The sequence below is a fragment of the Lissotriton helveticus genome, chromosome 2_1 (genome assembly GCF_964261635.1).
Source record: "Lissotriton helveticus chromosome 2_1, aLisHel1.1, whole genome shotgun sequence".
Classification (NCBI taxonomy): Eukaryota; Metazoa; Chordata; class Amphibia; order Caudata; family Salamandridae; genus Lissotriton; species Lissotriton helveticus.
In genome coordinates, this window is record NC_136059.1 from 1,106,363,566 (window position 1) to 1,106,390,013 (window position 26,448).

The window sequence follows — 26,448 nt, forward strand, 5'->3', positions numbered from 1 at the left end:
AAAATCAAATGCAGGAAAGGTAGCTTATTTTTGTGCGAGACAAACAGAGTGTGACTAATGCCTTCACCTCCTACTATGCCCAGTTATATTTCCCGGCTGTGACAGCCACAGCAGAGGAATCTCAGGAGTTCCTGTAGAATATCCGCTTGCCAAGACTTTCAAATTCAAACCCTGATCAACTTGACGAGGATATAATAGAAGACAAAATAATAAGACCCATATGTGATCACAGGCACATCAGTTGGCCCCAACAGACTGACGGCTCAGAAATCAGATCCACATATGGTGAAGATGCTCAAGAAGAGCTGACAGTGAGGCTCGTTGCCCAGAGACCAGAGGCTGGTCGCAATAGTAGTCATCCCTAGAGAGGAAAAACTGCTTCAGGATTTCACCACTTACAGGCAAATATCTATCCTCAATGTTGAGGTGCAGGTGTTGGTCAAGATCTCGGGCTCCCACCTGATCGGTTTGATATTTGGATCTGGTCCATCTAGATCAGTTGGCTTCATGCCCAATTGCAGCACTACCCTTATTCTAGGATGCCTTCATAGCATGCTCAGCCATGAATCCAATCTTCAGAAACATGTGCTAGTACTCTTGTTGGATTCCTGAATGGCATTTGACTTGGTAGAATGGGCCTATATGTTTGAGGTGATGGCTAGATTGAGCTTTGGCCCACATTACGTACGCTTGGTGAGACTCCTATACTCTGATCTGTTGGCACAAGTGAGGGTAAATGGGGGGACATCCCGTGAGTTTAGGCTTCAGTGCAGTACTGGACAGGTCTGTTTTTTGTCACCCTCAGTTGTTGCCCTAGCTCTGGAACCCTCGGTGGCATGTATCAGGCAGAATCCACTGGTCAGCGGTCTGAAGTGGACCGACCCCTGGGAGGAAAAAATATCTTTATATGCCGAATATGCCCTGCTTTATGTGACTGATCCCGAAAACACGATGAACAGATTAGTGCAGATCATTTCCATCTTTGGCCTCTACTCAGACTATATGGTTAATTGGAAGAAATCCCAAATATACATGGAATGCTGCCACGATTACCTTAAGATTAAAACGTAATTTACACCATTGAATGTCCCTACAGTTATTGCTCCAAGGTGGAACTGCTCTTTTTTTAAAATGACCTCCCTGCCTCGCTTGACCTCCCTGCCTCGCAACTCATGCCGTATACTGTAGATAACTCATATTTCAAGAAAATAGAGGGAGAGATTATGTCATTGCTCCGAATGGGAGCCCTTTGCGGATAGCACAAACTAAACTGACTAGGGTATGGTATGATAGGGATAGCTTTACCAGATATGCAAAAATACTACCGGGCAGCGCAATTGACCACCATCAACAGTTGCTTCTTCTGTATCCCGGAGGAACCTAAACTTTGGGTAGATAGAGAAGTATTGTAGTCAGTGGGTCATCTCAGGACTCTTTACAACACTCCAGGGTACGTCAAAATTCAGGGACCTACAGGAACTGTAGTTACCCTCTGGTACACAGCTACACGGGGCCTAGGCTGGAGGGGTACAATCACAGGCCACTCCCTCTGGGAAACGGCAGCGTTGGGTATCCTTGGAAACCTACTGGGGTATTATAAACCTCATTAGTCTCTCTTGGGTGGGAGGCCTGTGGCGCAGGGAGATTTCATCCCCCTGTCAGGCGTACAGCAGAACTACCACTTCGCACCAACCAAAACCTATCGCTACCTACAGATATGCCACGTATTGTGTCTTCACCCATTTAGGAAAGACTGCTTGATGAGTACATGTCAAATCAGTTATTCACCTGATACCCTTGTGCGATTGAAAGAGCATTGAGAACATGACTTGGGCTATTGCTCAGATACGTTTTGAGAATGCTATCTATGTCTTATGCGTGGTATATGGATGTAACATAGATGATCCTACTATATTTGATGAATTGAATATTAAGCTATTAGGCTGGACTGGAGAACTCATTATCATGGGTGATTTTAACTGCATTATGGATTATAGAATAGATACTACTAGATCTGGGGTATATCAAAGAATGCATAAGACAAGGGCTTCTATTAATGACATCTGTCGTATACATAATCTGAAAGATGCTTGGCGAAGCTTATATGCTAGTAAGCCAGGATATACTTATTACTCCGCGCCCCACAAATTATGCTCAAGGCTCGACATGGCATTTATAGGCGACAATCTATTGAATACAAGCTCTATGCTCTTATGCCCACGTATTTCCTCAGACCATAACGCTATAATTCTATCATTTAAAACAGCACATATTAGAACTACCCCCAGGCCCTACTCTTTCCCAAGACATTTAATATCGGATACAGAATATATAACAGAGCTAAAACTACACCTTACAGAATTCATAAGTATAAATCTGAACTCAGCATCACCAGCAATAGTATGGGATGCTTGTAAATCTAGCATCAGAGGCTACACCCAAGCTTACGTGATTAGACAAAACATAGCACTAAAAAAAAAGAACGACATTTTGATATCAAATATAAGCACACAGGAGGAACTACTGTCATCATCTCTTCAATCTAACTCGCCATTGAGTACAGAAATAGGACTTAAACTCACGTCACTGAAAAACGAAGTAAAATCTAAATTTATTTAAAAAAGTATAAATAGTCTACATAAATTTAAAATAAATCAATATGAAGGTGGGGATAAAATTGGGAAAATCCTGGCTTATAAAACTGCCGAAGATAGAGCAATGCCACAATTACAAATATACGGGGGAGAGGGAATAAACTTTATAATAAACCCCAAGACATCTTAGATCAATTTGCTGACTACTATAAGAATTTATACACCCCGGAAACGATCCCCAGTATAGATGACATACAGAAATATATTGAAAAATACATCACAGACACTCAAAATATTATAGAGATAGACTCGCTATCTGACGAGATAACAATGGTGGAATTACATCAAGCTATTGCTTCATTGCCCTCAGGAAAAGCAGCAGGGGAAGACACTATACCACTAGAAATATATAAAGTATGTCTAAAAGAACTTGAGCAACTCTTGCTAAAAGTAATTCAATCTGTAGGCCCTGAAGGGAAAGCACCACAATCTTGGAATAGGGCTAAAATAATATTTTTTGCAAAGAAGGACAAACCGAAGGAAGAAAGAGGGTCCTATCGCCCCATTTCTCTGATAAATACAGATGCGAAAATCTTTGCCAAAATCCTAGCTCTAAAACTGGCTCCTATCATGCCTATGATTATCCATCCACAGCAACATGGCTTCATTACTGGGAGATACACCACCATACATGTCAACACGGCCATTACAGCATTTGATGTTGCAGAGACGGATGCCACCCCACTCGGCATGATCTTGCTAGATGCTGAAAAAGCTTTTGACCGAGTGGGGTGGGATTTTTTATGGTGCATACTGTCTAGATTAGGATTTGGCGGGGAATTTCTGAAATGTATTAAGGCACTGTATGACAAACCAACTGCTTTTACTAGCTATGGGGGGCTGGTATCTTCAGATTTCAGGATCTTACGAGGAACTCGACAGGGCTGTCCTCTTTCACCTTTATTATTTGCACTCTCTTTGGAACCTTTTTTGTTAGCCCTCCAATTTCAAACTCAGATAATACCCTTTAAATCAGGACATCAGGAATTAAAAATAACAGCATACGCTGACGACATAGCGGTCTACACGGAAGATGTTGTAGAGGCTCAAAAAGGAATCATTTTAGAAGCTGAAAAATACGGTAAGGTAGCGGGCTATAAACTAAACCTACAAAAAACGCAAATAATAGTCAATTATGCCCCACCTGTGATAGTGCCCGAGATATGCAAAGTAGCTACCTATCTGGGAATAAGAATAACAGCTAAAGTACAAGACATCAATAAAATAAACTATGATGAACTACTTAAATCCACTAGCGCTTTATTAAAAAAGTGGCATAGGCTACCTTTGAATATAATTGGCAGAATTAACTTGATAAAAATGAAGGTATTACCTAAATATGTATATCTATTTCGCTCTATACCTCTAGCACTAAACAACCAATTTTTTAAGAAACTGGATGGTATACTTAGCAGTGTATATGGGGGTATAAAAAGGCAAGAAGATCACTAAATCTCATGAAGAACGATATACATGAGGGCGGGCTTAATTTTCCGGACTTTAAATTATACTTTTGGTCTGCCTTCATTAATCGTATACGCTCTCTACTCAATGAAGGAAGGGCTTTATTTTTTCACTATTTTATGTTAAAATCTGACTCAAACTTATTTTTATATAGAACCAACGATCCTAACTACTTTAAAAGAGTTAAATTTAAGACAGCTATAGATATAACAAAGATATGGGGCAATATTCTTTCTTTTTGTGATACTAATTTTTTTCACTCTGAGCTACCACTTTGGGGAAACCCGGGTCTTCCAAATATCTTTAATGATAACACAGTTCATGGATGGTCCAGATTAGGTATTATTACTCTAGGAGATTTATACAATACTCAGGGTTTCATGGATTTTAATACTCTTAAGCAACTATATAATCTATCTGAAAATATGAGATACAAATTTTTACAGATATATGACTATCTGATTAACAAAAAACAAATTCTGGAAGCTCCTGAGCGGGATATCTGGACCTGTTTACACTCATTCAAAAATAAATCTGTCATAAGTGAGACATATAGAACACTCACTGCTATTAAATCCAATGACTGCAGTAAGCTTGCTGATAAATGGAGTAGAATATTGGGAATAAATATAACTCCTAAACAGATAACAAGCTCCTTTATGAATATCAACAAACAAGTACGATCATCTAGCTTAAGACTTCAACAATTTAGAACAACATGCATGTTATATTATACCCCTGAAAGAATATCTAAGTGGTCTTCCAACAATACCTTTAGCGACCGCACTAAATGTCCCAAATGTTCTACTGAAGCAGCAGATCTGGTACATATGCTGTTCTCATGCCCAAATCTGAAAACTTTTTGGGGCGAAATTGAAAAAGTTTTGAACATGAAGCAGATTCAGATACCTGCGCTAACAGCTGCGTCTGTCTTATTAGATACTTACTCAGCCCCACTCCCACAAGCTGCTTTGATCACGATATTAATATCCTGTGCTAAACTAACTCTGGCTAGAGCTTGGGTCAGCCCAGAAACACCTAAGATCTGGGATTGGTGGGCATTAGTAACCGAAATACACTCAATGGAGCTCGCTTTAGCAAACATTAGGGGCATAAAGGCAATGAAAAAATAGGAAAAAAACTGGGGAACTTTTATTGAACGCTGATGTTATCCTCATGAAAAGACTATGTTATCTGATAATCATTATGGTGCTCTGAGATTGTTAACACGATATTGCTCCTTTATATATATGTATTTGCCCTTATCTCTTCTTCTCTCGCTTGTCTATTCTCCTTTTTCTTTTTTTTTTCTTCTCCGACTACTGCACTGAGTTGATTTTGTATTCGCTCTATTTGATACCCACCATATATATGTATTGTGTTTTATGTACAACTATTACTTTTTCTTGGATTTGCTGTTTACTGTTTGTTGTTCTCTCCGTCAGCCTACTAACAATAAAAAATTTAAAAAAAAAAAAAAAGAGAACATGACTTGGACAGTCTGGAGGACCACGAGTGGGTGGAAGCCCTGGTGTCCCCCAGAAAAGTAGCTGTATGGACGGGTATACATATGGTTCAATTGAAGATCCTCTATCGTTCCTACTATTCTCAGAACATGCTGGTTAAGATGGGTAGAGTGTCGAGTGACAGATGTCGTCGAGGTTGTGTACATACTGGTCATTTTTACCACATGGTTTGGAATTGTCCGATACTGCAAACTGTGTGGAGTTTTTCTCACTGCCTTGGAAAAGTGGTGCCTCCTGAATATCTGGGAGGACAGAGACCTGCTCCATATAGAGTGGATATGGATCAATCTTGGGTTTGCTGTAGTTGAACAGAATGTGGCAAGATTGTGGGGCACAGCACAAGTGCTGCGTTTAGAGGACTGGAAATATGACATGGATCCATGCATGTTGGTTGAGAGGATGCTACATGAAGGCCATGGTTGCCCCCAAAATTGGACAGAAATCTGGAGACATTGGAATGGATACAGAGGTAATGTATGTGATGACATTCTCCCTGTCAGATTATAGGAAATGTCACCTAATGAGGTCAAGTTGAAAATTGCTGTTGGCTGTGTTGGGGGTGACGGAGAGGGCAGGGACAGAAAGGTTTGCTGACGTAATTCAGACAGTGTTGATCGATGCACCAGTGAACTGTTTCATTCTTGCTCTTGTTTTTACTTAAGTGTCAATAAAAAAGATTTGTTAAAAAAAGAATTTTTAGTTTGCTCAGTCTCTTGTCCTTTCATCAATTCTCAGTTTTAACTTTTATTCAACAGCCTCTTTTCCTCATTCAAGGTGGCTCTTCTTCTGTCTCTAGCTCATTCTTAGGGGCTGTCATACTGTCCTGATAATAATTCATAACTGGATCAAAGACTTTCAATTCTGCTGCTTCTTTTTCTTCAGGTACTGCAGCTAGATATACCCATTCAGGTGAAGAAAACTTTCCATTTGTCAGTTTTCATCTTGTTGATCTTTTGGCCATTGGTGATTTAGTACCTATAATTTCAGTCTCTGAGTGTTGCTTAAGTATTTAAACTGCTTCACAATGTTTTAGCGACAGTCTCTGTTTTTTCCCAGATACTTGACTTCAAACTTGAATTTGCACTTGAACTTCAGATTAAACTTAAGTTTTGATCAACCTTGTCTTTACCTGCTCCATTCACAGCATTAACTGAAAACTTCTTCTTTAATTCATCTGGGGGTTTTTAGAACTGTAATCTTCAACTTCAGATTCTTATTGATAATATCAGAGATTACTTCCTCGTACTGCCTTTCATGAGTTTGACTTTTGCACTACAATAGTTCTTCACTCTGATCTCTGCTTTGAAACTGGACTCTAGAATTTTCAGGTTCTTCATCAGAACTTTTGCTCACTTAAATTCAAACTTTCTCAATTCATTACCTGCATCTTTAACAGTTTCCAAAAGTCACCCGCGTCTGGATCCATGCTGCAAACTCGAGTTGGCTGTGGAGCTTGACTCTGTACTTGACTCTGCTTTTAACTCTGTGAACTCAATTCTGGACCTGCCATTTCATTCACTGCTTCAGATGCTTGCAGTCTCTTTGTGTGAACAGCGTAAACTCACTGCAGCACACTTAACTGCAGTCTTTGTTATCAAACTCACCCAATAAGATTCACACCACCTTTCTTTCAGGCAACTCTTCCTCACCTGCTTGCAGGTTATAATCAAATCTCCAGGTTTAGGTAATGACAGGCAATATTTTTGTATTCTCTGTTGCAACCTTAACATGATGAAAGACAGATTTCACCATATCAGTCAGACTTTTGTAATAATATGGCATGATGTCATCACTTATTAAAACTAGCACAGCTGATGGAACATATGCAAGCCTAATTGCTCTGCCCATAATAATTTCATGCAGCAGCAACTCAGTCTTTCTATCATGAGTACTTCACATGCTCATTAAAAAAACAAGAAGAAATGACTCCAGTCACTTCATCCCAGCTGAAGAACAGCTCTTTGGCAGTTAATTATGGAGAGTACTATTCACTCTCTCTCCACCAGTGCAGAAGACTGACGCCGATAAAGTTTCACCTTCTCATAACAAGTTAGTCTACTGTTGATTACATTTTGTGTCCTCATTCTTATTAAAAGAACTTCAAGCGAATGTGGAACACAAACACTTAAAATGTGTCCTGTCACAATTCCCTCACTTTGTTCAAGGGCTTCATAAACAGTTGCAACTGATTTCAAACATCCTGGAATACTTAGAGCTACTGGATCCACCACAGCTGTCAAACAGACCAGTGGATACATGAGATTTCCATGTTTCTGTGTTGAATTGAAAGTGCACAACAACCTCTTTTGTGACAAAACAAGAAATGTTTTAAATTGTAATTGGGCATCCTGAGTGCAGGCATGGGACACAAATTCTCTTTCAGAGTTTCAAATGCATTATGGCGTTCTTTGTCAAGTGATACTGGATCTTGAAAATCGCTGCAGGTTAACCTTGCTAAACATTTTGAAATCAAGGAAAAGTTTGGAATCCACTGACTATAATAGCCAACAATTTTAGGAACCATCCAAACTTCCCTCAGTGTACTTGGGAGACTCAATGTTTGAAATGCAGAAACACACTGTATCGAGACTTACCTTACAACATTTTTAATATGGTAACTAAGATATATCACTTCCAATTAACAATATTGCATTTTAGTTGGGGAAACCTTATGTTCTTTCTAAGCTAAGCGACTCAGCAAGGCAATCGTATCTTGGCTACATTCTTCTTTTGTCTTTGATGCAATCCGTAGGTCATCAATATACTGAACCAACATTGAACTACAAGACAACTTCAAACTCTCTAGATCTTTATTTAACATTTGTGAAAAGATTGATGGACTTTCAGCATATCCTTTTGGGATCCTACCCACATGAGAACTTCATTCAAAAATGTAAATGCAATGAGGAACTGTAAATCCTCACTCCTAGTGTGAAGGAATTGAAAAAACGTCTGGCTTAAGTTGACGACTGTATACTGTTCTGCCTCAGAAGGAAATTACAACAAAATCACTGCTGGCCTCAATACCACTGGACAACATCTTTTTAATCTTTTGCAAATCTTGTATGATGCACCATTTACTATTCAGCTTTTTAATACCCATCATGGAAGAGTTACAAACTCCCACAGGATTCATGCTCAATAATTTTTTCGATTGCTGGTTTCATTCACTTTTCTGATTCTTTTGTCAGTCTGTACTACAGTTCTCAGGAATATTGCATCAAGTTTAACTTTTATTTTGACTGACTTTGCCCTCTTAATCAATCAAATTTATTTTCCAGTGAAATACCATACCTCATCTTTGACAGTATGTCTTAAATGCAGAGGTTGATCATATTTTGTCACAACTGGAACCAAATGAAAGTTAGTATCTTTTGAATTCATCTTCAAAATAGAATCCTCATCTTGAGTTTCAATTGCAACACCATCCGGTGTACATATCCCGCAATTTATTTTGTAGAGTATGACCCTTATCAACAATTTCACAGAACTTGAATCACACAAAATAAATTTATGTTTATTCTTCACCTGACCAATTTTAACTGGAACATCTTCTGAATCCTGATTAACAGTTTGTTTATTGGTGATCCTTACAACTTGGGCTTAGGTTTGTAACTTTTGCAGGACAAACTGTAGATCTGGGGCCATATTACGGATGACTGCACCAGCGCTATTGTTGCTTTGCGCCAGAGTATGCACCCAACGACATTACAGAGTATCTATCTGTAATGCTGTTGTAATGTTGGCGCAGGCTTTCAACTCTGTGTTTATGTGTGTTTGCGTCTGTGCGCATATTGTATTAGCACACAGACGCAAATGCACATAAACAAAGACACACTCTGGTGCACAGTGACAATTAGCACTGGCACAGTCATCTGTAATATGGCCCCTGGTAGCCACAGTATCAGAAATGAAACGGGATGACCATTGACTTGTTGGTCAATGACTACTCCTCTTCCCCCTCAGACACTGCCATTGTGAACTACTCCCTGCGAAATCATCACTCAGAAACAATAAATTCGGCTGATAGCCTCCACTAAAAGCATAGTATTCCTCATGTGTTCCTGCATCACTGGAGCCAATGGCATCAACATTCAAAATGATTTCTAATTCTGCACATTCTGCTCTAAAAATTTGACACATTTCTCTGCATTTGTGAAACATCTTCCCCTCAAATTCTATTAGAATTTTGTCTGCATTCCCTCTTCCAATGCCCAATCTTACAGCCAAAGTGACAAGTTGTGTTCTTTTTCATCATTTCACCAATCATTATTTGTCATACCACTTCCAATTCCTTGCAACATCATTCCATTTTCCATCCTCACTCCTTGCATTTAATTCATCCCAGTCATTCCTAGCTATACAAAATTCATATTTAAGTCAATTTGATTTCAAGATCTTTTCTGAAACTGTTTGGTTTGGGTAATCAACCTCTTTTTAAGCTTTTTCTGTCTTGAGTTAAACTAATCACTACTATTCTTCACCCATGTTAAGATCTAATGAACACTCTTTGCCGGTCAACATCATTCACACTGTTGAATATGATTACTTATCTCTGGTCTTACTCCAGCTACAAAAGTAGCCACACATCCACTAACCCAATCTTTCACTGGATTTTTGACTCTTTTTGTTTCTGAAAAATCAGCATAAGCCTCTCATAATATGCATGTACTGACTCTTTCGGCTCTTGTGAAGTTCTCAAACATTCCAACCAATGTATGTCCTTCTTGGGACCTTGTTTTTTTCAAATCGCCCATTACAATCATATATTTGTCCATTATCTCTGCAGCTGAATCATTATTTTGACCAATGCTAGCAGGTTCGTATGCTGGCCATCCAGTTACAGCAATACTCCCTTCTCACAAATCACAAGGCACCACAGTCTAAAACAATACATTTAAAACTGTCCACAGTCATTTTGTACATCTCATCATGCCATTTTGCTGGATCCTCTCTCACATTATTATTATTTTTAAGTCCCAATATAGCGCATAGCTACCCAGTGTGTTTCCCCGTGAGGCAAATTCCTGAAAATTATGAGTAAAAGCATACAAATCGTGCCACATTAACAAAATTCCCACGAAATTCACTCAAAGGAAACTCCAAAACCATTCTTGTCTTTGCCTCAGTGTCACTCACAAACCCCTTGCCCCTTCTAGTACTTGTTCCTTGTTTCCATCTTTCCCTATATTTGTTTTTAATCACTCTATTCTCTTTTCTCAATTAAATCTTTAATATTAGCTCAAAAATAAGCAAAACCATTTCTTTAACTTCATGTCAAATTCCATTTTGTAATTCTGCTTCACACTTTTCATTTTGCTGATGTAAACCTCTAATTCATCACCTACCTCCTCTAATTTAGTTTGTGCTTGAGTCTTGCCATTTGGCTTCCTCTCTAATAAAATATCTAATTTCATCAGCGTTGTAAGGCAACAGTCTATTCAAATCAATGTTGCCCTGTAGCATTTCAGCAAATTCTATTTTAGAATGTTAATTTTAATTAATATAGGAGCCTCCTCAACTCCCGCTGTCCTTACAGGTGTGGCAGCTTGTATCCATGTTCCAGTTGGCACATCTCTGCTCGTACTGGGCACTGCTGTCATCTCCATCTTTGCACTTGGTACCACTCCAGTAGGAGCTTGCACCATAGTACCATCCCCCCAGTACCTGTATCTGGTCCCAAATTAGGAGGAGTGGCACCTGTGGCTCTGTCTGTGTATACGGAGGAGTTCTTGAATTCAAAAGCTCATTTATAAATGTTTCATCCTCATCAGAAACAACGCCTGTTTCTAACATTTACTTGTTTTGTTTTATTTTTTATAAGGCAAAGTAAAGGCAGTAGGGCTGCAGGACAGTCACACTAGTATTTATCCATATTAGTTCATTAGTTATACCCAGACACTCAACTGTTTGTGATTCTACCACCAACAAATCACTACACAAAACTATATAGCACATACAGGACAGGAGAGTCTATTATATACACATGTGTTATCATTGGTAAAATTAATAATCTTTTTTAGAAACTTCACATTTCCATCATTAATGATGCCCAGACATCATAATTATTATAGACCAAATATATAAATTATGTTCAACTCCAATTTATTTATTCCAACCCTCCATCTTCCTCATGAGAAGTGAATTCATTATGATCAATTATATTGCTCTTCCATGGATCCAAAGCAACAGCTACCATCTGCCATGTTCAGAGTCCAACACTGAACATAGAATATGTGATGACTCATCTTTTGATACTATCAACTGGGATCTACTCAATTACAAAGCAAAGCCTAACTAGAAAAGATACACTTGGTTTTGAGCATTTACTTACAACTCTGATGAAGTCATGTTTACAAGTACAAAGAGAATAGAAATAAATCAATATTTTTCCATCAAGATTCTGCGACTCCTGTGTATTACTAATGTACACTCCGGTAATTACAGGTTGGATAAGTTATATAGTTGGTCTATATTAATTATGACGTCTGGCAATCATCAATGATGGAAATGTGAAGTTTCTAAAAAAGATTAATGATATTATCAATGATAACACATGTGTAGATAATAGACACTCCTGACCTGTATGTGCTAAGTTGTTTTATTTTTGTCATCATTCTCATTTATTATAGCAGGGAATGTCTTTACAAATTCAGTCATATACTCCCTCTAGCTTTTTTTCTGACTACCCATTTTACTCTCGAGCAAATGATGAAATTAAATTTTCAGCTGCTTTATCACTTTCTGTCTCTCTTTTTCTATCACCATGAGATCCCATTCATTAAATTTCTCAAACATTGTAGGTTTAGATATCGGCCTCATGTCATACATGATTTGTCTCAGGAAATCTAGCTTTCTAGTATTAAAAGTACCCTCTTACGGAAACTGTAAATCCAGGTACACATATAGTACCCAATCTCTTTCATCATTTCGTTGACAGGCATTCCTTCTGCAGGAAATTTCTGACCCTCCCTAGGTACACCAGTAACTCTAGGCTTTACTAGCAAACTTCCCATTGTTCTCACTCAAAACAAACTCAAAATTCTCTGAGGTTTCCAGTTACATAGTAAATAAGAATAAAAAGGAAATTCTTCCCCTCAATAAATTCACCTTCGGTCATTTTTATTGTATGACTGTTTTTCAATGGTCAGATTCTGCCAGAATTAAATGTTTAGGAATATGGATCTCAAACTCTTTTGCAGAGACGGTTAGGAATAATTTTCAAGCTCTGAATGCAAAAAATGGTAATCTATCTCTTTTATTTATTTCTTCATGGGATCGCCAAGATGTGCTCAAGATGGTGGTATCCCCTATCTTCTTATATCTTCTTCCTATGTTATCTTTCACATACTTAAATTATTTTTTAAGAAGTTTAACTCAACACTTCTTTCTTTCTTGTGGTACCAAAAGAAATTGTTTATATCTCTTTCCATTTTGCAGAAACCCAAAGCTTTTGGGTGAGTTCATTTTTCCAAATTTTTATTATTACCATAGAGCGAATACTTTGAGACAAGCTGCTCTTTGGTCGAGTAATGTAACTTCTCCCCTTGCTCCTCTATGGTTGGATCTTGAAAGGATGATCATTAAACCCTTTTCTTTTAAGGGAATATTGCCCTTTTCTTCTACTAAATCATTGCTACTCTCCCCGGTTTCAAAGCAATCTGTGTCACTGCTAAAGTCCTCATTCCTTCTAACTCAGTTGACATCTTCTGTATTTCTTGAAATGTCATCATAGTATAACTCTTTAATTCAGATTAATAATAGGCCTTTATTTTTGCGTTCTTGGAAGGATAAAGGTCTTATGTGGGTACATCAATTCTTTTCTAGTAATGTTCCTATTTCCTTTTCCCAATTTTGCGAAACTCATCAATGTCCCAAATCCTTCTATGCTCGATTTCTGTTACTGATGAATGTAGTGCTTGATTAATAATTTCTCTTCAAGATTCTTCGTCAAGCATAGTTCCTGTCTCCTCCAGATTTACTGACTTTCTTTTAACTGGTCCAAAAGCAGCGGCTATCTAGAAATGTCTTTTGTTACCAGATCCTGTTCGAGCCAAATCCAGGATTGAACTTGCATGGGAGAAGGACTTTAGGGTATGCTGGCAAGTACATTTTTGGAATACAATTTAGGTCCGGATTTATAAAACTTCTAGATCAGCTAGCGTTACTCAATGTCTCTTTTTCATTTATCATAGATTATATTATACCCCGATAAAATGCACCAAATTTTCTGTAAATATTTTTCTTAAACGCTGATCCAGTGAATATCCTGAAGCAGACTTAATACATAAGTCATTCAATTGTCCTGATACCTTTTCCTATTGTTGTGAGTTATGGTCTTAAATTCAGAATATCTTTAAGGTACACCACCCTTTTAATGTGCTCTGTTTATTTTCCAGAACTCTGTCCCAATCTGTGTTCCTGCATTTCCTAGTGAAAAGCTATTGGATATTCTATCAACGATTGTATTTCACCGAATTATTTTCAATTGGAAATCCTCAGCTAAACCTTCATATAAAGTGTGGTGGGACTCTGTGTGTTCACATCATAAGTTGGATAAAATGTACATGATGTGTAGTGTTTCATATCCTAATGTCCTCAGGTTACGGTTACTCCTAGCTATATTTCTTAAACTTGTTGAAGTTATGAGCAGTTTAGTGTCAGTCCTTCCTTTAAATTTGCAAAGATGGTTATAGTGTCTGATGTTTCATTGTAGTGATGCTTATTCACATTGTAATGGTACAGGATATACTCTCTTAATATTTCCCTTTTTCTTCATTTTCTCCCCCACCCTTTCCCTCCCCCTTTTTCCCCCCAAGATTAATAAAGACTTTAGTAATTTATATAGAGTTTATTGTTGAATTTATCTTGTTCTCCATTTCTCTACCTTACTATGTGTTCTGTATTAAATAAGGTCTTTTGAACATAAAAAAAACAAACTCAAAATTGAAAAAAACACACTAGCAAACAAAAACCAACCAATCATGGTGCAGCTATGTCAAAGGTCAATCTATCAAAAGCTTTGCTTCATCAGCAACCAACCAATCAGAGCACTGCTTTATGATGTCCTCTCCCCAATCCTCGATACAGAAAAGGGGGTGGTGATGAACAGAGTGTCTGAATTAAGCAGACCACTCTTACCCAGTCCAAAGATCAGGGCTTGATCCATCACCGTTATTTATCTCACTGCCCCATCCCAGCTCAGAACCTGGCTATATGCAAATTAGTCTGTCCCTGGCTCAGTGCATCATGGGAACAGGGCAGACCAAACTACCAAGCCAATTCTTCACCAGAAAGGAGACAAGCTACCGGGGACCGGTTTCTGGCATTTCAGCCTCTTCGGCCCGGCTTGCTTGAATCCTGATGGAGCAGTGAGAAAGGGACTCATGTCTGAGTATACCCTGCCACACCTATAGTGGCCAAAAACGATACAGAAAAGGGGGTGGTGATGAACAGAGTGTCTGAATTAAGCAGACCACTCTTACCCAGTCCAAAGATCAGGGCTTGATCCATCACCGTTATTTATCGCACTGCCCCATCCCAGCTCAGAACCTGGCTATATGCAAATTAGTCTGTCCCTGGCCCAGTGCATCATGGGAACAGGGCAGACCAAACTACCAAGCCAATTCTTCACCAGAAAGGAGACAAGCTACCGGGGACCGGTTTCTGGCATTTCAGCCTCTTCGGCCCGGCTTGCTTGAATCCTGATGGAGCAGTGAGAAAGGGACTCATGTCTGAGTATACCCTGCCACACCTATAGTGGCCAAAAACGATACAGAAAAGGGGGTGGTGATGAACAGAGTGTCTGAATTAAGCAGACCACTCTTACCCAGTCCAAAGATCAGGGCTTGATCCATCACCGTTATTTATCTCACTGCCCCATCCGTTTGACTCCGTTCCCTTGATCTGGTGATAAGCCTTTACCCTCTTCTACATCAGGCCCAACAAATATGAGTAGAGTAATTAAATAACTGGGACCACTTAATAACTGAGTTGTAATTGAGGCACAATTTAAATCAATAAATGCATTTCAATGCAGTGATACAATTTGGTGTACTAATGTGAAAAACCTTTGCATGTTAATGAAATACCCTTTGTTGCTGTGTTCTGTTTTTTATTTATTATATTTTATTTATTGCAAAATTTTATATAGCGCTGGCTAGACCCAGAGGTATCAGTGCGCTTTACATGAGGATCAGACCTTTACAGGTTACAGAGTTATGTCAATTACAGCTTTCAAGTAAGGATATAGGAGAAAACAAAAACATGAGATACACAATGGGGTGATGAGGAAAACAATGTCAGATGTCCGGCTGGGTATGTGTCGGCCGAGGGGGTGAACCAGAGCCAAAACTCCTCTATAGCTGCATAGGACGGCTCCACCAGGCATCAGCCAAGGTTGCTCGGGCTCTGAGGTAAGTACAAACAGTTATGGTATCCACCCAGGGGGCTTCGTCTAAGTTTAATCGACAGGCACCAGTCTTGTTGTTACTGGGAAGCGCCATCCGCAAGGTTCTCCAGTTTGCTCCCAGGGCAAAAGTGGTAAGAGGAAAAGTGGACAGATTCCAAGGTAGGCAGATTGTAGGACAACCCATCGTTCTTGCCTTCAAACCTCCTGGCGGGGGTGAAGCTAAAGCGGAGTTGTGCCTAAAGACATGATCCTCATCAGACTTTAGTCCTCTATAGCCCCCCATAGCGACAGTTGTTGTTTTGATCTGGGCGCCATTTTAGAGTCTGTTACCGCCATCTCCCCCCTCCCTTCTCTGTTTGCTCCTTCACAACTCCTGGTGCTGCCCATCCACAAATAACCCCCTCCCCCAACCATGTCACTGTTTTAAATGCTCATTCTAGCCTGTTTCATTCTAGTGAGAGGCAATATCCTGGCTTTTACTGTCCTGCTAGTGTATAGCTGACATGCTGATTGGAGCACGTGTGCATGCTGCTATTACTTGGCACATTAGTAGTCTGTTTATTTTCCGCCTGTGTGGGTACTAGGTATGGGCGTGTTTACATCACATGTTGTCATTTGGCAATGGTGTTTATAGCTGAAAAATCAGGCCTCAAGTGAATCAGGTATGCGCTATCTTAGAGCATGTCAGAGCTTCTAAAGTAACTGTAACTTATGCTGCAATTGCATAGCCATGTTTCTCCTGTACAAAATGATCGAACTGTTTGTTTCATCTTGTGGCTTCTCATTTCATGTGGTGGGAGTCATTTTTCTTCACATTTCTCCCATCAGGGCAGTTTTTACTTTTTCCGCATGCGCACGTGAAATTTTTCTGTGTGCCATTGTTGCTTTACTTGAATTCCCTTCCAAGGAGCCAGGCTGATACCATCAAGGTCTGCCTGCCCATGTCCATGGCAAAAGTAGTCCTTTTAATGTGGTTTCCTATGTGGTGTATTTCCTCATGTTCACTACTGTAAACCAGTCTAACACTGTGACTCTTTCTGTTTTTTGTGTGCACTTTTATATAGTGCATACCCCACCCAAAGGGAGTGGAGTGCTTGACATTAGTACCAGTTATTTTACACTGGGACACATTCATTTTTGGATACACAGGGAAATCAAGATATTTGCCTAATATCAAGTATGTTAAGCTGATGCCAAAACTCAAACCGGTATTGGTGTTTTACATTAGCACCGGTTACTTTACACAAGGACGCATTCATTTTTGTGAGCACTGCAAGTTTAAGTGATTTGTCCAAAATCAAGGATGTTAAGCCGACGCTGAAACTCGAACCCGGTTTACCAGCTCCACTGCCGGCAGCTCTGGCTCTCACACCAAATCCTCTCCTGAAAGGATGCTATATTATCCCCCTAAATTTGACCTACTCCACATTTTGTGAATACAGATAAACTAATTAAACGTCCTGTTTCCAAACACAACAAGCATTGGCAAAGCCAGTAGGTTTTACCGGTGAGAAATCTATTGTTTTTAGATCGCAGCTAGACAGCGCATGTGCTGTCTCAAAGAGGTGTGTTCCATCCTCTGGGCTTACAGGCCACCCATCTCCTACCATTGGTAAACTTCACCATTGCTCTAATTTTCTTTGATGCCATTTGTCATGGCATGCAGTTGTCATGCCCTCTTGTATTTGGCTCTCACACATCACATGGACCAAGTACATGTCTCCTTCCATTGCTCCCGGTTTGCACGGCTGTTTTTTCTTAGTTTTCCAGCGCTCCATAGGAGCACTTGTGTTTTCATGGCATCTCCCCTGTACACATATGCACATAACACTAAAGTGCATGCCCGTGTACATAAACAAATGCATTTCTTAAAAAATTGCTAAAACACGAACAGCGCTTCTTCTTTTTTTATTTGCATGATCCGATGGTTTTGGACCATCTTGCCATAGGGTGAACAGAAACTGATGGTATTCGATCGCTTTAAGTGCTCACCAGTTACATTCCACAATGGCACATTAATTTTTGTCGCTAACCCTGCGTCAATTAATGCATTTATTCACCCCTTCATTGTTGCTTCCTCCCATCCTCTCTTGTTGTTGCTTGCCATCTCCCCATCCCCTCCTGCTTCCCTGCTTGACCTGTCCCCACCACTATCTCCCTCATCACTGCTGCTTTTCTTTTTTTGTACAATCTGATGGTATTGGAGTGCATGTTCCGCTCTCCATCTTGCCATAGTCTCCCTTGTACACATACGCACATACCACTAAAATGCATGCACATGTACATTAACAATTGCATTTCTTAAAAAGTTGCTAAAACACGATGTGCTTGTTTTTTTTTTATTTCATACTATCTGATTATATTGAAGCTCTCTCTCCATTCTTCATTTTGCCATAGCTTGAACAGGAGCAATGGTATTAGAGCACTTTAAAAGCTCACCAGTTCTTTTCCACAATGACACATTTATTGTTGTAGCTGATCCTGCTTCAACTAAGGTATGTTTTCTTCCTTCATTGTTGCTTCCTTCCACCCTCAACGTGAATATCTTTTAGCCATGTTGTCTAGCAGCAAAACTGCTGTTCAGCATGGCTGAAAGTCACTGAAAAAAAGTGGCATGTTGAGGCTAGCGCAGGCCGCATCATAGCACTTATTTGAGTTAGGGGTGGCAGACAATAAACTCAACATAGGATGCAAAGAGACTCGGCGTTGGCTCAACATCCTGTGATTCTGGGCTTTCAGTGACTTTCAGCTGTGGTGAACAGCAGATGTGGTGCTTGACAACATCACTAAAAGACATTCACATTGACAAGGCCAATAGCTCGGGTATTGCTGAGACGTATTGGCTTTGCCAATGCTTGTTACATATGTGACTATTGTATGGTCAAAGATTTCACCTAATTAGTTACAGTTTATTGCCTAAATACACCAATCAGCTATTGAAAGGTGACCAGTTATCTTTTACAAAGTGCCGTCCACTGTGTGGCAACATGCTGCAAAATTGTAACTTTTGATCCGTTTGAACTAGAAACTATTATTTGGTTAAAAACTGCAGATTATGCAGCAGATCACTGATTAAGTAGCAAATGATGCAAATCCATAATTATGCAGAAAACACTGCAGAATCATATCATTCCAGTGGTCCTACTAGAAAAATCACAAAATTGAATCCTAGGTGTCGCACCAGGAAAAAGTGGCATGTGCATTTATAGTGCAACGAAGTCTGAGCCTGTGACAAAAAGCACTGTGAATAAGTAAGTCATTATATATATCTATATATTTTAGTAATAAGTTATCATATTATTCCTAGAAGCATTTTGAAAGGGGTCCATTAACCTTACAGACCCAAGAAATCAGCTGGGGACACCATAACATTACCCCTCAAGAAGAATAAAGTGCCATGGAGCTCCAAGTGACTCAGCAGTTCAAGCCTATACTGGCTCTCAAGCAGCCATACTTGGTAATTAACCAATTGCAAACATTTACTTTTCCTTCAGGTACCAGTCACCTTGATATAATGGCTTGTTTCTTCTTTAGTTTTATGTCCTTACCACGGATGCACAGCAAAAGTGTGTCCACCTCCGCCACCTCCAGCCTTCACTTTCAGGCAGAGGTATGTAAAGGTCAGCCTAACCCTTAAAGGTCTGGTTGTTTTTTGGAAAAGGGTAAGTCCAAGGGGTGGCAGGAAAGAGGCCAGCAGGGTGGCATTTACATTCACAGCCCTGATCCTCCAGATGCCAGGGGCCTCAGAGTAAGGGCCCGGGAGAAAAAGAAAAGGAGCCAGATCCGTGGATAGTGTCAGATATCTTTTTTTTTTAAAGCCATCACTACAATTAGTTCTGCATTTACTGTGGCACTGAGAGCAGGGGTCTGAGTGGCTACTACACTCCAACAGGCTGCCTTGCTACAAGGAAGGGAAGTGGGGGCTTATTTGCTAGTATTACGGCCCTAGCAGGCTTGCTGTGCAAATAATAAATAGAGCCCAAGAAACACTGGATGAAGTGTGGGGTTTTTCCTGTTTTTTTACACAAAGGGGCACAATGCCTGCTATGTGCCTCAGGCTTAGGAATGATGCCCCAGTGGAGTAGGCAGGTCAAACAGTCTGCTTCACAGATGTGTAGGGTTCATTGGTGCTTCAGGTTGGGAAACAGACACTACAACGTGGCTGTTTTTACGAATAACCTTAACCACGCATGCGTTACAATGCCTGCCTGGTTACCACGCATAGCCTTTACCACACATACCTTCACAAGGAATTAAGCTGTAAAGGTATGTATGGTAAATGTTTGTGTGTTATGGGCAAACACCATTACCGCACACCACCTTTAACATGCATGCCATTACAACGAGATGCGTAGTAAAGCCATGTGTGATAAAGATGTTGTAAGGGTGGTGGAGGATATTGGCATCATTAGAGGAAATGGAAAGATCCTTCCGCTTTCTCTTTACGACATGCGCAGTGCCTTAGAAGAACTTGGAGAAGAGACGTTGTGGAGAGGTAAGGGGGACTTTATAGATAAATTAATATTTGACCAAATAAAGGGCTCGGGGTGTTGGGTCGCGCAGGGGGCTGTTTCTAGGGTTCAGAGCAGGGGAGTGGTATTTGTTAGAAGGGTTTGGGGAGGGGGAATCAAGCAGAGGTCAATTTTTAGGGTTCACGGGAGGGGTGTTCGTTAGAAGGGTTTGGGGTGGGTCAATCGGGCAGGGTATTTATTAGAAGGGTTTGGGGGTCAGGGAATCGCTCAGGGGTCCATTTTTAGGGTTCCGGGCAGGGGTGTTTATTAGAAGTGTTTGGGGGTGGGGCAATCAGGCAATCGGGTGGGGTATTTGTTAGAAGGGTTTTGAGGAGGGGGAATCACGCAGGGGTCCATTTTTAGGGTCCAGGGCAGAGTAGGGCTATTTGTTAGATGGGTATGAGGTGGGGGAATCAGGTGGGGTATTTGTTAGAAGTGTTTGGGGTGGGGGAATCATGCAGGGGTCCATTTTTAGGGTTCAGGGGAGGGGTGCTTCTGAGAAGGATTGGGGGCCAAATTGGGTGAAGGGGTCGAGGGAGAACATAGGAAGGGGTATTTAACAAAAAAAGTCTGAGGGCTGGATGTGGAAGGGCGCAAGGGACCAGTTATGGAACTTGGGGCAGGGGTCTGAAATAACCTTTAGCATGAGTATGCCATTACCATGCATGGTTTTACAATTAAATTTGTTGTAGAGGTCTGTGTCATTAAGGCATATTCCTGGTAAAGGTTATGCATGGTAATGGCATCTTAAATGTGCCATTCTGCCATCCACCGCATCTTAGATGTGTAATCTGTTCTAGATATTTTAGCATGAAGAATTCACTATGGAAACACCACACCCTGATTAATCTTGTTATTATTGTTATTGTTTTTATTTTTATTTGCTTGGTATCTGATATTGGCGGACCTCCTCCTTCTTGGCAAAACTCCCCCTTCTCATCTGAAGCTTCACAAAAATAGTAAATCTTTCTTTTTTCGCATTATGATGGTACATTTGAGTTTGTTCCTTTCCTGTGGCTCCATTGTTCGTGTTCCAAGGTAGGTCCTGGCTGGGTGTGGCATTCTCGTTTCAGGTTGTAAGAAAAACTCCTGCACTTCCTTATTTTTTTCCAAACACTTTAAGTACTATAGTGCAGTTCTGATTTAACATAATTTTCCAATTGTTGAGAATTTTGTGGAACATTAAGGCCTAGATGTATCCTACTTTTATGCACCACAATGCAGCAAGCTTTTCCTTGCCTGGCGCACAAAGTGCTGCCTCGCACCAACACAGGCACCTTGTACCATGGTGTAAGGGTGCCTGCATTGTAGGCAAGATTCATTTCGTGCAGGAAGGGACACCTTCCTGCACAAGGACAATTCTCAGAGGCATTTTCCTCTTACTATGTTTGCTGCACAATGCATAGCATTTTTAAGCATTCCCAGGTCAACCAATAATGGTAAACCTCAGAGTGCCCCAAAATCCATGGGTGGATGAGAAGGACCACCCACGTTCCACCCATGGAATGCCTCCCTAGGACAGAGCAACTCAAGGCAGCGATTAGCGCTGTTTTGCGTTACTCCAGATATATCAAGCCATGTAGGGGCGTGCAAGGTGGCCTTGCTAAATCTAACTTTTGTGTTGAATTGTCCTTTCGGTCTTGTGTGGCACAAGGGTGATGCAACACTATGATAAATATGGGTCTAAATGCACAGCGTCAGGTTGAGTCACCTAATGTGGGTAATTCTAGAAGACATTGAACCCTCTGGATCCGAAGAAAAAGCTCAGGGTCGATAGCAATCAGTAGTGCACAAGTCAGCAATAGAAAGTACAGATTCCTTAAGCATCATTGACTCTGGATGAATCTAGGTGAACCCTTCGAACTCTACTAACATAGATGAGAGTAACAATGGTCAAAGCAACAGTAAACTAAAAATATCCATGCAAGACCGCTTACAACATATCTATAAACATGTCATGCATCTTAAATATATTTACAGTGCAACCGGGCGGATGAAATGGGACATGGACAAATCACAGTGCTGCTCAATACCAAGCACAAAACTCAGTAATATAAAGTAATAGGTATGTCTAGAACTGAAGGAGCACAGCATCAATGCAAGCAGTAAATATGGATACTGTAATATAAGGTCCACAAACAGCTAATGTTTGTGACTCTTTATACAGCAGGGCATGGAAAGGATCGTATAGTAGGGACATGCTGACGTCAAAGGTACAACTGACACTTAGGGGAACAACCTGGGAACACATACGGTTTAGGATAGGCATACTTCGAAGACCCTCCCTGAGGTATACTATCCTTGGGGAGCGCTTGGCACACTGGAGCAGCAAATCACAAAGTTCAGGATGGAGCTTAAAGTACACTGGATCTGTTTAGCAAGTTACACAAGTGGGGTTTAACTGCTGCACTTGGCAGGTGAGAAACTTAAAATATAAGAAAATTTGTGGAAAGAGAGGCGTATGGGGAATGCTGAGTTAACATTGTCAACTATAAAGTCTAGGAGTCAATATCTCAAGCAACTCTTCTCTGTTGCTAGTGCCGGTGTTCCATGTTCCACCGTCCCCCGTGACTGAGCGTCCCCCCTGTGTTTGTGCGCATGCGTACTGACATTGCGCATGCGCATTTGCGTTTTCATGACGTTTCACTACGTAGGCTATAATTCATTGTACCCCCTTATCGGCGCACATTCGTCGCAGACCAATCAGAATTGTGCAGTCCATCCAATCATCGCGTACTTAGATTTTGTATCCCTTTCATCTAACCAATGATCTAATTCTGTGGTGTATATAATACCATGACGTTCTTTGGAAATTTCCTTTTACGCTGCTTGTCGGTGAGTAAAGTCTTGCATCCTTTCTCCTCATGCGCATTATGTACGTTATGTTTGTTATTAGTACGAAATCTTTAACTACGCCATGTGCTTGCTTTTCCTCTGCTCGTGTCTTTCACTGTTCCTTTCAACCAACATTGCTTCTGCGTTGTTATTTGTACGAATTTTTGAACTCCGCCATGTGCTTGCTTTTCCTTTGCTCGTGTCTTTTACCGTTCCTTTCAACCAAAATAGCTTCTGCGTTCAAACCCAACATTTGTGTTTTTTTTAATGTGCAACCAATACAACTGTTAAAGTAATGTTCTGCGTTTCCTGGCAATGCATATTTTCTACTTTATTTATATATAAGACACCCATGTTTTTTTCTTTATAATCAGCTACGCATCGATTGACCTTTGCAAATGGCGTAAATTAATATCCCCATTCATTAATGTGCGAATGTTCGTGTAAAGACCGCCATGTGCTTGTTCGGTACTTTGAAATGCGTCAGCGTTCCAACTTTAATGTTCGTTTTTGTAATGCGCAACCAACACAAATGTAGAATTATTGTTCGACGTCTGTTGGCAATGCATATTTGCAATTTTATATCTATTTAAACCACCCATGTGTTACCTTTGAACCTTTGAAAATGCCGTCAGCCCATTCCTTCTCGACTGATTTATACTCTAAAGCACGCCATGTGCCTGGTCGGTAATTTGAATTGCGTCTGCGTTCAAACCCCACATGTGTGTGTTTGAATGCGCAACCAGCACAAATGTAGAAGTAATGTTCGACGTCTGCTGGCAATGCATATTTGCAACTTTATTTATATTTAAGCCACCCATGTGTTTTTTTTTGTAATGTGCTACGCATTGAGTTATTTTTTCAAATGGCGTCAGCCCATTCATTATCGATCGATTTGTACATGAAAGTCCACCATGTGCCCGGTCGGTACTTTTAATCGCGTCTGCGTTCAAACCCAAAATGTGTTTTTTTGAAATCGTAACCATCACAAATTGTAAAGTAATATTCTGCGTCTCCTTGCATTGCATATGTTCAACTTTACTTATATTTACCCCCCATGTGTGTATTTTTTATAATCTGCAACGCATCAAGTTACCTTTGAAAATGGCGTCAGCCCATTCCTTCTCGACTGATTTATACTCTAAAGCACGCCATGTGCCTGGTCGGTAATTTGAATTGCGTCTGCGTTCAAACCCCACATGTGCGTGTTTGAATGGGCAACCAGCACAAATGTAGAATTATTGTTCGAAGTCTACTGGCAATGCATATTTGCAACGTTATTTATATTTAAGCCAGCCATGTGTTTTTCTTTATAATCTGCTACGCATCGAGTTACGTTTGCAAATGGCGTCTGCCCATTCATTAGCGAGCGAATGTTCGTCTAAAGTCCGCCATGTGCCTGTTTGGTTCTTTGAAATGCGTCTGTCTTCAAACCCAAAATGTCCTTTTTTGAATTCGCGACCAACACAAATTGTAAAGTCATATTCTGCGTCTCCTTGCATTGCATATTTTCAAATTGACTTATATTCACCCCACCCATGTGTTTGTTTTTATAATCCGCAACGCATCGAGTTAAGCCCGCCATGTGCCTGGTCGGTAATTTGAATTGCGTCTGCGTTTAAATCCAACATGTGCGTGTTTGAATGCGCATTCAACACAAATCTAAAATTAATGTTCGACGTCTGGTGGCAATGCATATTTGCAACTTTATTTATATTTAAGCCACCCATTTGTTTTTCTTTTTAATGTGCTACGCACTGAGTTACCTTTGCAAATGGCGTCAGCCCATTCATTGTCGATCGATTTGTACATGAAAGCCCGCAATGTGCCCGGTCGGTACTTTTCATTGCGTCTGCGTTCAAACCCAAAATGTGCTTTTTTGAAATTGTAACTATCACAAATTGTAAAGTAATATTCTGCGTCTCCTTGCATTGCATATTTTCAACTTTACTTATATTCACCCCACCCATGTGTGTATTTTTTATAATCTGAAGCATCGAGTTTCCTTTGAAAATGGCGTCAGCCCATTCCTTCTCGACTGACTTTTACTGTAAAGCACGCTATGTGCCTGGTCGGTAATTTGAATTGCGTCTGCGTTCAAACCCAACATGTGCGTGTTTGAATGCGCATTCAACACAAATCTAAAATTAATGTTCGACGTCTGGTGGTAATGCATATTTGCAACTTTATTTATATTTAAGCCACCCATGTGTTTTTCTTTATAATCTGTTACGCATCCAGTTACCGTTGCAAATGGCGTCAGCCCAGTCGTTTTCGATCGAATGCCATTTTTACTTCTGCCATTTGTGTGTTATGTTGCTTAACTTGCGTGTGCGTGCAAACCGAAACTAATGTTCTACGTCTCCTGCCAATGCATATTTGCAGGTTTAGTTATATTGAAGCCACCCACATGTGTTTTTTGGTATGTGCTCCGATTGCAGTTACCTTTGTAAATGGCGTCAGCCCATTCCTTCTCGATCGAATGATGGTCTGAACTTCGCCATGTGCGTGTTTGTTTGCTTTTCACAAATCTTTCTTGTATTCATCATGTTATGACTTGATTAGATCACAATCCACTTACCCTTTGCAAATTGCCTCAGTGAAAGCCCTATCGATCGAACATTATTTTAAACCTCGCCATGTGCGTGTCTGCTTTATTTTCATAAATGTATCTTGTATGTTTCTGTAACCCTGTGGTCTTCAATGTGTGGTGTGCGTCCTCCAGGCGTGGCCTCTGAGTCCTATGAAGGGTGTTGCGCATTTCTAGGCCTAACTCCTGCCTGTAATTCCAAACTTGCTGTTTCTTTTGGGTGAACCCAACCCTGTTCGTGAAACTCGTTCACTTGACGTTAATTATGTGTAATGTTTTGTAATAGTAAAAGGCCCTGCAGACAAGTAAATTAATTCCTTAACTAAGTGTTCCTGCCACGGTTCCTGCTTGCGTGATTGAAGTGCAAATGTTTCCTCTCCGATTTAATCTGCAAATGTTAAATTTGCTAGGTAGGGGTTCTGGCTCAACTTTCAGGATTTGCGTGCCAATCTTTTTT

At 40.3% G+C, this 26,448-nt stretch overlaps 1 protein-coding gene across 2 annotated transcripts in view; it reads right to left on the reverse strand.

The window, feature by feature from the left end:
* The window catches only part of LOC144819610 (uncharacterized), a 1,262,544-nt gene that overhangs the window by 146,022 nt on the left and 1,090,074 nt on the right, over positions 1-26,448 (reverse strand). The gene's annotated exons all lie outside the window — the stretch shown is intronic.